Source organism: Ambystoma mexicanum, chromosome 4q (genome assembly GCF_040938575.1).
Source record: "Ambystoma mexicanum isolate Mex_15411 chromosome 4q, UKY_AmexF1_1, whole genome shotgun sequence".
Classification (NCBI taxonomy): domain Eukaryota; kingdom Metazoa; phylum Chordata; class Amphibia; order Caudata; family Ambystomatidae; genus Ambystoma; species Ambystoma mexicanum.
This window is the reverse complement of record NC_090928.1, coordinates 1,121,899,489-1,121,910,185: the sequence shown is the minus strand read 5'-3', so window position 1 is coordinate 1,121,910,185 and position 10,697 is coordinate 1,121,899,489. Positions and strand designations below refer to the sequence as shown.

Sequence of the window (10,697 nt, the reverse complement as noted above, 5' to 3'; positions counted from 1 at the left end):
ACAAACTTATTAAACAGCATTTTACCTTTAGTGGTTGTGCGTGATCACTGCATTTCCAAAGAAACACGAAAACCCTACGTATAAACCGCATGCACTACAGTGAACACAGAACGCATTACATGAACAGTTAATTATGGTAGCCAGGCAGCAGCTCACTATAATACCATTGCATGTGCTGTACATGATTTATAAAAACATTTGTCCCTTTTGCCCTCCCATTAAGACATTTCTGACCCGTCGTCATAGATCATGGCAACTATGGACACCTAGGAGCTAGACACACCAGTTGTAGCCCCAAACAGACAATGAAGTTGAGAACACTGCCATGAATGTCACAACAGTGCAAGCACAAGCAACACTAAAAATGATAGCCACTCCATCTGCTCCAAGGGAAAAAGTAGGTTTGAACTTTCTAGGTTCACTCAACAACGTGGAACCAGAGTACAGACATATTGTAGTCATGGTGGACTACCCCTATACAATGGCTTGAGCTTCTCTTCTTCCCAACATAACCATAAGTACTGTTGCATCCACACTAAAGAACATATTCAGGATAGAGGGGCCTACACAATGTAATCACCACAGACAATGCCGTCCAATTAGGGTCTAGAGAAAGGGAATGCTTCTTAGAAGGATACAAGAGCACCCAGTGTAAAGCTGCGCTGTACCATCCGCAGACCACAGGCCAGGTCGAGAGCGAATAGGTGCTACAAAGGGGCTTCGACAGTGATCCCCTCCCTTGCTGCTACAGCCCAGAGACTCTCACCCCAACCCAGTTACTGGGATTGCCCCCTTTCAAGGCATGAACGGTAAATGTGCCCGATCAACGTTGATAGCCCCTGGCTGTCTGGCATTGGACAAGAGCCCTCTGTCTCAGTGAAAGACATTCATTGGGAGTCAAGAAGACATCAAAAACAGCAAAGCACCGTCAGACATAAGCATGGATGTGCGAGTGGAAAGATGAGATGGCCCCATAAAGACCATTTCACCCTGTCCAAGTTTAGCCCCCCAAAACAAGTGGCGACGAGTGGGGACACCTACTTATGCACTGATGAGATTGGTGTATGGAATATGGATTGTGTGGTCCTGTACATGAAGAGAGGAACAGTTCTGGATACAAAAGCCGCGCACCAAACAATTGCACAAGACAAACAGCTGCACGAGAATCACTCACCGGGATGACCTGCTTGAAGATGACCCACCACTAGACAATTCCACCTTGCCCCCACAGCACAATACCAGACTCTTCTGGGCACTCCCCAGTCAGACCACACTGAAATGGGCACACGGGAACCATGCAATGCTCCGAGAGACTGGTTCCTGAAAAGAACCTCAAGTCTCCAGAAAGTTCAATGTTTTAGAAATATGTTCATTGGACAAAGGACTCCACTCTTCAATGTTAGAAGAAAAGGTGTGTGGTAGCATGCTACTCACAACAGTGACGTAGGGAGCCTCCAGTTACTTGCATTATTATTATTTTTGCATTTTTAAAGCGCTCCCACAGCCCACAGGCATCGAAGCGCTGACATAGGAATTGTTTTTTGTTTGTTGCGTAATTGTTTTTGTCTTAGTTGCATATTTATAACATGCTTAAATACCCAGAGGTTTCTAAGCGCGGACCCGGGGCTCGAATCTGTGTTGCTCCGGGTCGTCTTGCTTGCTTCCAAGGTGAGCACGTTGCCGCTAAATTATCCTCCAGGGACCAAAATAAATTTTAGCTAGGAAAACGAGTGAAAAAAAGTTGCAGAATACGTTGAAAAATCTTGATTCTCCCTTCACAATAGGGAGTTGATAGGTATGCCTCTCTCCTTTTATCTGCCTTTTCATGCGTTTGTGTACCTTTGTATCTATCTCTTGCCCCAACACTATTTCTGTCTCATACACAAACGCTGCATGGTCTACCCAGAACCCATGCTGCATATATATTTGTATTTATTTTGTTTATATAGCGCTTTACTCCAAAACGCTGTACATTTTAACAACTGGATACATATAACATTATAACAGTAGAAGCAATTTACAATTATGAATCAAACCAACAAAACAGTAAGTAGAGCAATTAAACTGAGCGGGTAGAGGGAGGGGTGAGGAGGGGACGGAGGAGGGAAAACAGAAGGGGGTATGAGGGCGAGAATGGGGTGGGTGGGGGCAAGGGGAGGGAGAGGATCATGGGGAAGAGACAAAGGAAGGAGGGGGAGCAAGAAGCGGGGAGGGTTTCATGATGGGGGATGGAGAAGGAGAGATTTTAGGGAAGTGCGGAAGGAGGAGAAGGTAGGTAGAGAGCGGACTGAGAGAGGTAAGGAGTTCCAGTGCAGGGGGGCTAGGAGCTGGAAGGAGCAGAAACGGGAGGGGGCACACAGGGATGGAGGAACAGTAAGAAGGAAGTGGTCAGCTGAACGAAGGGAGCGGGACGGAGTGTGGAAAGAGAGGAGGGAGGAGAGATAAGGGGGAGCAAGACCATGGAGAGATTTAAAGACTAAACATAGGAAATGAAATTTAAGTTGGGAGTGAAAGGGAAGCCAGCCAAAGGATGAGAGGGAAGCAGAAATGGAGTCTCGGGAGGCAAGGAGACAGAGGGTATGGACGGCAGAATGGTAGATAGATTTGAGGGGGGCGAGATGAGAAGTAGGTAGTCCAAAGAGTAAGGAGGGGCAGTAGAAGAGGCGAGAGAAGATAAGGGAAGAGATTAAAAGTTTAGTAGTAGCATGGAAAGTGAGAGAGGGGCGGACTTTGCGAATATTAAAGAGGTGGTAGCGGCAGGCACGAGAGGTGAGAGAAATATGATGGGAAAAGGAAAGGGAGGAGTCAAAGTGAATGCCTAAGTTGCGAGCGTGGGCAAAGATAGGGAGATTAGAGGGGGGAAACTGAATGAAAGGTGGAGGAGAAGGAGGGGGAAGAGTGTTGGAGGGGAAAAATAAGACTTCAGTCTTATCAGTATTGAGGGAAAGAAAGCGGGATGACCTCCAGTTGTTAATGGCAGTAAGACAGGAAGAGAGTTTAAGCTTGAGGTCAGGAGAGAAGGAAGAGAAGGAAAGGAAGAGCCCAGTGTCATCGGCATAGAAATGGTGAGAAATACCAAATGAAGAGATAACAGGGGCAGGGAGGGAGGTGTAGAGTGAGAATAGGAAAGGGCCAAGTGTCGAAAGCAACAGAGAGGTCAAGAAGAATAAGGACAGAGGATTGCTTAGAGTGTCGAGCGGAGAGGAGGGAGTTAAGGATGTAGGTGAGGGCCATTTCAGGAGAGTGTTTAGGTCGGAAGCCAGATTGAGAGGGGGGTAGGAGAGATAGATTGGTGACAAAGGTTGAGAGCTGGGAGTAGACAAGGTGTTCAAGTAATTTAAAGAGGAATGGGAGAAGAGAGATAGGATGAATGTTAGAGGTAAGAAGGGGATCAGCCGAAGGTTTCTTCAGAATCGGTATGATAGTGGCATGCTTGAAAGCAGAGGGGAAGGTAGCTGTGGAAAGGCAAGTTTTGAAGAAGGAAAGTTAAGTAGGGAATAAGAAGAGGGTAGACCTTAGGGATAAGAAGGGAGGGGAGAGGGTCAATTGAAGCAGACGTGGGGTGGGCTTTGGAGAGGAGGATGGACACGTCAGAAGGGGAGACAAGCGAGAAGTCAGACATGCAGGTAGAGGGGGGAAAAGGGAGAAGGGGATGGGGGGAGTAAGAAGAGCAATTGATTTTTTGCCAAAGGGCAAGAATCTTGGAGGAGAAGAAGTTTGCAAAGTCAGAGGGAGAAAGGGTGGAAGAGGCTGAAGGGTCAGGGGTAGGTGGGGAGATAAGACGAGAGAGAGTTTGGAAGATACAGGGAGGGTGAGAAGCTTGGGAGTGAAGAAGGTTAGAGTAGAAGGAACATTTAGCCGAGGTGAGACATGAGTCATAAAGAGAGTGCTAAGAGAAATATGAGGTTTGGTTGGATAGCGAAGGAGATTTTGGCCAGAGTCTCTTGAGACATCGGAGGAGACGATGCATGGAGAGAAGTTGAGGAAAGAGCCATGGTTGAGAGAGTTTGCGGGTTGGATGGAAGAAGGAAAGGGGGTAAAGTAGATCAAGAGAGGAGGAGATAGAAGAAGAAAGAGTGGATAGTGCATCATTGGCCGAAAGGGAAGAGAAATCTTGGAGAGAGCGGAGAGAAGAAGAGCAGGTGTCGAGAAAGAGGGAGGGATCAAAGTTGCGAAGGTCACGCCGGGAAAAGATGGAAGGGGAGGGTATAGGAGAAGAAGGATGGGGAAGGGGAGTAAGGGAGAAGGAGAGTAAAGCATGATCGGAGAGGTAAATAGGTAGTGTATAGACAGTAGAAGAGAGGTAGGTAGAGTTGAATATAAGGTCAAGAGTGGAGCCAGAGGAGTGAGTATGTATAACAAATGGTGTCAAAAGTTACTTGTTAATTATAAGACCAATACAAAAAAGTAATAGGCACAGCCCTCAACATTTAGAGTTCAAGCATGCCGGTGAAAACACACAATTTCTTTTTTGCGGCTGAGAGTCAATTGAAATTAATGTACAGATAAAGAGCTTGGCAAGGGAGTGGAAACGTTCCCAGGCCGGTGACACCCACCAAAAGTGTGTGAGTTGAGAGGCATCTAATAGGTGTGTTGGTATAATCAGACAGAACAACCCCCTCATCGTTTCATTCAGTCTCTACCTTTCCCTGTGCCCCTGCCTTTCTGCATCTTTGTCTATCCCTCTTGTCTCCTCTCCTTCATGTCTTTTCTTCTCTTTCCCCGTCGCAGTCTCAATGTAACTCTTCTTTCCATCTCCTTGCGTCTTTCTCGCAGCAGTCTATGGTCAGGGCCGGCCCTAAAATTTGTGGGGGCTGGGAGGGCAAAAGAGTTGTGGGCCCCCCTAATTTGCATAAATAGTTACATTAGTGATATCACAGAATGAGTCTTTAGTGCGCAAAGGTATCATGGGAAGTTATGTTATGTTGCTATTTGTAAGGTAGTAGACACATACACTGTGACGTCCAGTATATGAAGTGTCATTATTAACATTCACCTATGTGGCAATATCAGGAGTGAGGCATTTTTTTGAAGTAGCAGACAGCTGAATACCTTGTACAGACTTCTAATTTTGGCAGATAAGGCATAGTGTGATGAAAGGTGCAGGAGCACTCACTTTGGTTAAGTGGCGAAGGCCGGATTTAAGAGTAGTCTGCAATTCAGGAACTTCAACACATCTCTTTCCCGATGCAATCGATAGAAATACTTTTTGCAAAAGGTCCTTTGAAACTTTGGCTTAAAAGCACTATCTGTGGAAGGCATTGCAAAAATATAGTGATTGTGTTTTGCTTACTGAAACCAACTGTTGTTTTACAGAAGTTACAAAATTGTTTTTATTTTTATTATGTGTATTATTTGGGCATATTGCTCAAATTAGCAATATGCTTTTATTTCAGAAGCTACAGACGAGGATTATTTTGACTGTCAAAAAAAATAATAGCAATAATTACATGCATCAAGGGCTGCTCGTTATAAAAGGAGATGGCAGCCTCATTGTGGCATTAGTCCCCCATTTTGACTGGGATACTACAAATACCAGCATGCAATTCAGCAAAATAATGGTCTTTGGCAGGGGAGTTGCTAGGTCTGGAAAAGACCTGGGGCTAAACTGATGTCGGAACTGTCGGGACGTGGGGCTAGCTAGTCTTTTGGCTGAAGCTCCTGAGATTCTATCCGGGGCTAAAACCAAAAGATGAGGGGCTATAGCCCCCTTAGCCCCCCCTAGCAACGCCCCTGGTCTTTGGGTTTTGAAAATGTATTTTCAAGACTTATAACATGTAATTTACATAGCTCTCAACCATTTATGTTGCAAAAGTGGGTGAAAACACCCGATTTTACTTTTGGCGGGTGAGCGGCCCATTGAAATGAATGGGCGTGCATGAGGTTTGGCGGGTGAGTCCGCTGTTTACAAGGCGGGTGACACCCGCCAAAAGCGTGTGAGTTGGGAGCTATGAATTTATTAAACGGTTACCTCATTGTGTTTCAGTGTTTGACAAATGAAGGGTTCATATATGATGAAAATATCACATTCTACCAAAAAAGGGCGTTAAATATGAACATCTGAAAATAACGTAGCTAATTTTAAATGCTTTTGTTTGCTGTATTGTAATTGACCTGGAGGAGAGCTAGATTTAGGCAGCTAACTAGTACTTTGTGTGCCTCGTTACAAACCTCTCCTCCAAAACAATGAATGGTCTCTTAAATGGGCCACAGCCCCCACTTTAATGCACTGCTTGAAGAAAGAAAGTGATAACGGTCATGAAAGTGCCTTCAGCATCTGATGGGCCGCTGGGAACTTGTGTCTCTAGAGAGCAACAGGAGGTTGGGAGGCAACAGCAACGCCGTGGCCTCACGAACTTCTGCCTACATGGACGCTGCACAGCATCTGAGGCAGACACCGTGGCCTGCACCTCTGACAGAGGGGCCTGGCTGTGCCACCGCACACGTGGGGGGCCTGCTGTGCCACCGCACACGTGGCCCATGCCTGGCAGGCTGTCTATGGCTGCATCTCTTTGCATGTCCTGTTCTTAACTTCCCCAAGAGTCCCACCCCCCCACTCCCTTATTTATTTCTCATTCACATATACTGCGCATTCGCTATTGATGCACGCCGTGCGCACGCACACACACAAACTAATGGGCGTATTTCACGTGTGAGGGCTGAGGGCATTTCTCGCTCGCGCCCTGCCCTTTTCCGCGACTGGCGGCGTTTCCTGTCCCAGCAGGAAGGCCCGGGAGTGGAAGTGGCGGGGGCGGGGGCTGGAGACGCGCTGAGCCGGGGGGAGGAGCCGCACTTGCCTTTGCTCGGTCACGGTGTGTGGGTGTGCAGTGCCACCCCAGTCTGCTCTAGCGCGCTTTAGACTGCAGCCTCCAGAGGACAGACCCGGCGGAGAGAGAGGACCATAGCCAGCCCCCAGAAGGTAAGTCCGTCCCCAGGATGTGGGGTGCAAGCGCGCGGAGGGGGCAAAAGAAGGGCATAGGGCGAGCAGATGCACCGGTGCAACTAGACAGAAACCTACTGGGGCGGGAGATAACGAACGCTTCAAATGGCGGGCGGGCGGGCGGGGGGGACTTCTTTCAGAGATTTATTTGTCAGAGCTGCAAACAAACTTGGGGCTACCTTCCCCGAAGTTTCTGGTAGAAGTGTCAAGTTAGTAGCGCATGATTGTGCCACTCCTATTACCCATACAAACGGATTTGAGGAGCAAATGCACATTTCTAGCAGCGCGGTAAAGCTGTGGCTGCTTGTGCTGGGGTACAGGGTTGGCTGCATGTCAGCTGCTAGTTCATGGTGCATGTCCAGCTGTGTTGCACCATAGTGTTTAAAAATTGATGATGCTACAGTCGGTGCCCTTTTGGTAGCCAGAAGGGAGGCGCCAGACAATTAACTGCACATTGTGGCCCATGAGTCTAGCCTGACATAGCATGATGAAGTAACCAAGGTGGGGTCATTCCAACACGTGTCAAGCAGGACACGGGGTAAGTTATTTATTGACCCCAGATGTACAGGTAAGTTCTTGAGTACACAGGGAAGAAACACTGGCCCATCCACACCACCTAAGCTCACTCTCACTATCTGCCCCAAGAATCCCCACACTCAAAGCACAACATTCCACCCTCAAGGTTCCGCAGGCACCAGCACATTACTACACTTCTCCCCATGTTAGCCGTACCAAAACCAAAAGAGGAAATCAAGTATGCATCAACAAGGTGCCCAGCAAATGGAAGGAAAACACTGAAGAGCTCACACACACTGCTGCAGACACTAACCAGGCTACTACGCTGGCCACTGCAAAATGCACCCAGAACTAACCATACCAAATAGGGCACCTACACGTGACAAATTACAAACCAACAACATGCTGGACCACAGCACAGTACACGGGCACAACAAAATGCAACCAGAACTAACCAGATCAAATTTGACACCTGCACACAACAAATTGCAAAGGCAGCAGCAAGATGCACTCTGAACTACAGATGTTGAACATCGGCAACTGCCCCAAACAACACGTAAACCGTAACCACAAACCCAAACTGGCAGAAGATAAAACCAGAACGTTTTACGGCAAAGATGACTGATGTACACCAACACCCAACGTTACCCACCTCCGACGATGGATAAACATGCAGCTAACATAACACCAATTGCGAGGAAAATGTTGCACGCCTCCACAGGACACACCTTCACAAACACTGCAAATGTAGACCACCCATACCATACGCCGGACACAGGAGGTAAAACTTGCCAGTGGGAATGCGCCAACAAAAGATGTTACCCTAAACAAAGGACAACTCCTATAATACCACTGACTGTAACCAAAAGTCAAAACTTTGGCTGTAACCAACGGCAAACAATACCCGCTTAAACCAACAGCTTACCACCTTGCACGACCACCCAGACTAACCACCAGTCAACTGTCTATAACTAACACCTTGCATGTCCCCCGACTAGCCAACAGTCAAACTCAAACACCACCCTGCACACCACTGACAACATGAACAAATGAAGACCATACAAACGCAACCACATAAGAGCTAAAAAAAACATTTTGAACGACATTTGCGTGTCCAGCAAGGAAATGTCCATAAAAAATTAGAACATACCTCGCAACCGCATGTTCAAAATTTGATCCATAGAACTATGTAAATAACTCGCATTGAGAAAAATAAACGGTGTCCCACCTGGAAAACACCCCACACCCTCAAGTCCAAGATCCACCTAAGAAGGAAAACAAGTTAACCATGGCAACACTGTCACAATGGTAAGGGCACCCAGGAGCCACTACACAAACACTCAAAACTCACCAAGCACCCACAGGCCCCAGACTACATGTGCCCAGGACCAACCCCACTACAGAACACTAACCCATCGGCCACAACACCATCACGACGACAAAACAATCACCAGCCTCATCCAGGCACCTAAACACTTCAATTTTCTGACAGTGTAACGGCTTTCACTTGAATTATATAACCCCCAGATGTCTGGATCCAGTTCCCTCACTTTGTCTACAAAACCGCGGCACCTTCCGCAGTACTCCTCTCACAAAGATTTACCCACTGTACAGATGAGACACTTCCATTTGTCCATGGACCCACCGAAGACACCGTGCCTCTTCTGGTCTCTCTCCGGGGCCACACGCAGTTGAATACTCCAACGCTGCTGCCTCTTCATCCTCATACAATCCACCATTGCGACATCAGCCCCTGCGAAATGCTGATTGCTCCCTGCCAAGAAGATCCCTGAAGTTTCCACCGACACGCTGCGTTTCACGGCCCACACAGTGTTCCATGCGGCTGCGTCACTCCTCCATGCTCATGCAACGTCACCACATCGCTTCCAGCTTCGGACAGGAGAACACCACTGTCCTTTGTAACTTCTCCATCCATGCTCCTTGTATCCTTGATGCCTCTGCTGGACTGCGGGGCATGTCCCACAACTCACTCCTTCGGTTTTTGGTATCACCCACAGCCTCTTGAGTGGGGACTGCAGAGGGACACAACTTCCTTTCCCTGCCCCTCCCGGCCACAGCACTCTGCAATGCCCCTCTGTCACCACAATTGCTGCCTGCTCTGTCCTGAGCGCAGACACCACATCACACACATCCGCCAGCACCTCTGAACCTCTGCTGGCCATTCCGATACGTGGGGCACAACTTCCCGCAGCTGATATCACAACTGCTGTGTTCGTATGCCCGCACTGCAAGTGAAGGGACAAACCAACCGGCCGTTCCCCTTTTGCTCCAGTTGGCTGGTATCCAGTGCATAGTCCTCACTCCGTGTTGCCTACTCCACCCGGACAACTGGCACAACACACTCCTACTCCTGCGCTGACCACGCACGGAACTCCTCTGTCCGCCTGTTCCAGGGACACTACAGCGTCCCACTTAAGGCTGCCTGCTCCACCCGGACTACAGGCACTTTGCCACACTCACTCTCTGCTCCGTTAGTGACATCTCCTTGCACCACCCGGCCTGCAAGGCACTGGTGGTATTGTGTATGGCACTCTATGGGGGCAGTGTCTTCCACACCCTGCTCCCCCGCAGCAGCTCCTTGTCCTAGCAAAGGAATCCTTGTCGCCAGTGAAGTAACCAAGGTGGGGACCTTCCACCACGTGTCAAGCAGGACACCAGATAAGTAATTTGGAAGTTTATTGAGCCCAGATATACAGGTAAGTTCTTGAATACACTTACTATCAGAGGTTTCTTGAGCGCGAACGCAAGGAACGACCCTGTGTTGCTTTGTGTAGTCTTGTTTCCAAGGCGAGCACATTGCACCCCCCCCTGAGCTATTCTCCCACAGGGAATTAACACTGGCCCATCCACACCAGCTCAGCTCACTCTCTCACTAACTGTCCCCTAGAATCCCACGCTCAAAGCACAACATTCCACCCCAGCATTCCACACTCGTAAGGTTCTGCAGGCACTCGCACATTACTACACATGACTTAGCTTAATGCCGCTCTAACGTAACAAGGCTTAAGCTGGAGGAATAATGTTTAGCATGAACATAAACAAATCTGAGTAACTGTGATGGTTCTGCAGTGAGAAAGGCTGTCCCCAGTTGTTATGGAAGTCATTCTACATCCTGTCCAAACCCAAACATCTTCACCTGCATCTTCTGCACAAGTCAAGTTATCACACTGGAAGACCAATGTCTATACGCTAAATGTTCCTCCAAGTCACACTAAACCAC

General features: G+C 48.1%; 1 protein-coding gene across 3 annotated transcripts in view; it reads left to right on the top strand.

Annotated features, from left to right (window-relative positions):
- Positions 1-6,767: 6,767 nt before the first annotated feature.
- The window catches only part of EPHX1 (epoxide hydrolase 1), a 325,954-nt gene continuing 322,024 nt past the window's right edge, over positions 6,768-10,697 (top strand). Inside the window, exon 1 of one of the 3 annotated variants that reach the window (XM_069608697.1) lies at positions 6,768-6,919. The gene's annotated coding sequence lies outside the window, so the exon portion shown is untranslated. The remainder of the gene's footprint in view (positions 6,920-10,697) is intronic. The other 2 variants (XM_069608698.1, XM_069608699.1) reach the window with 2 other exon arrangements.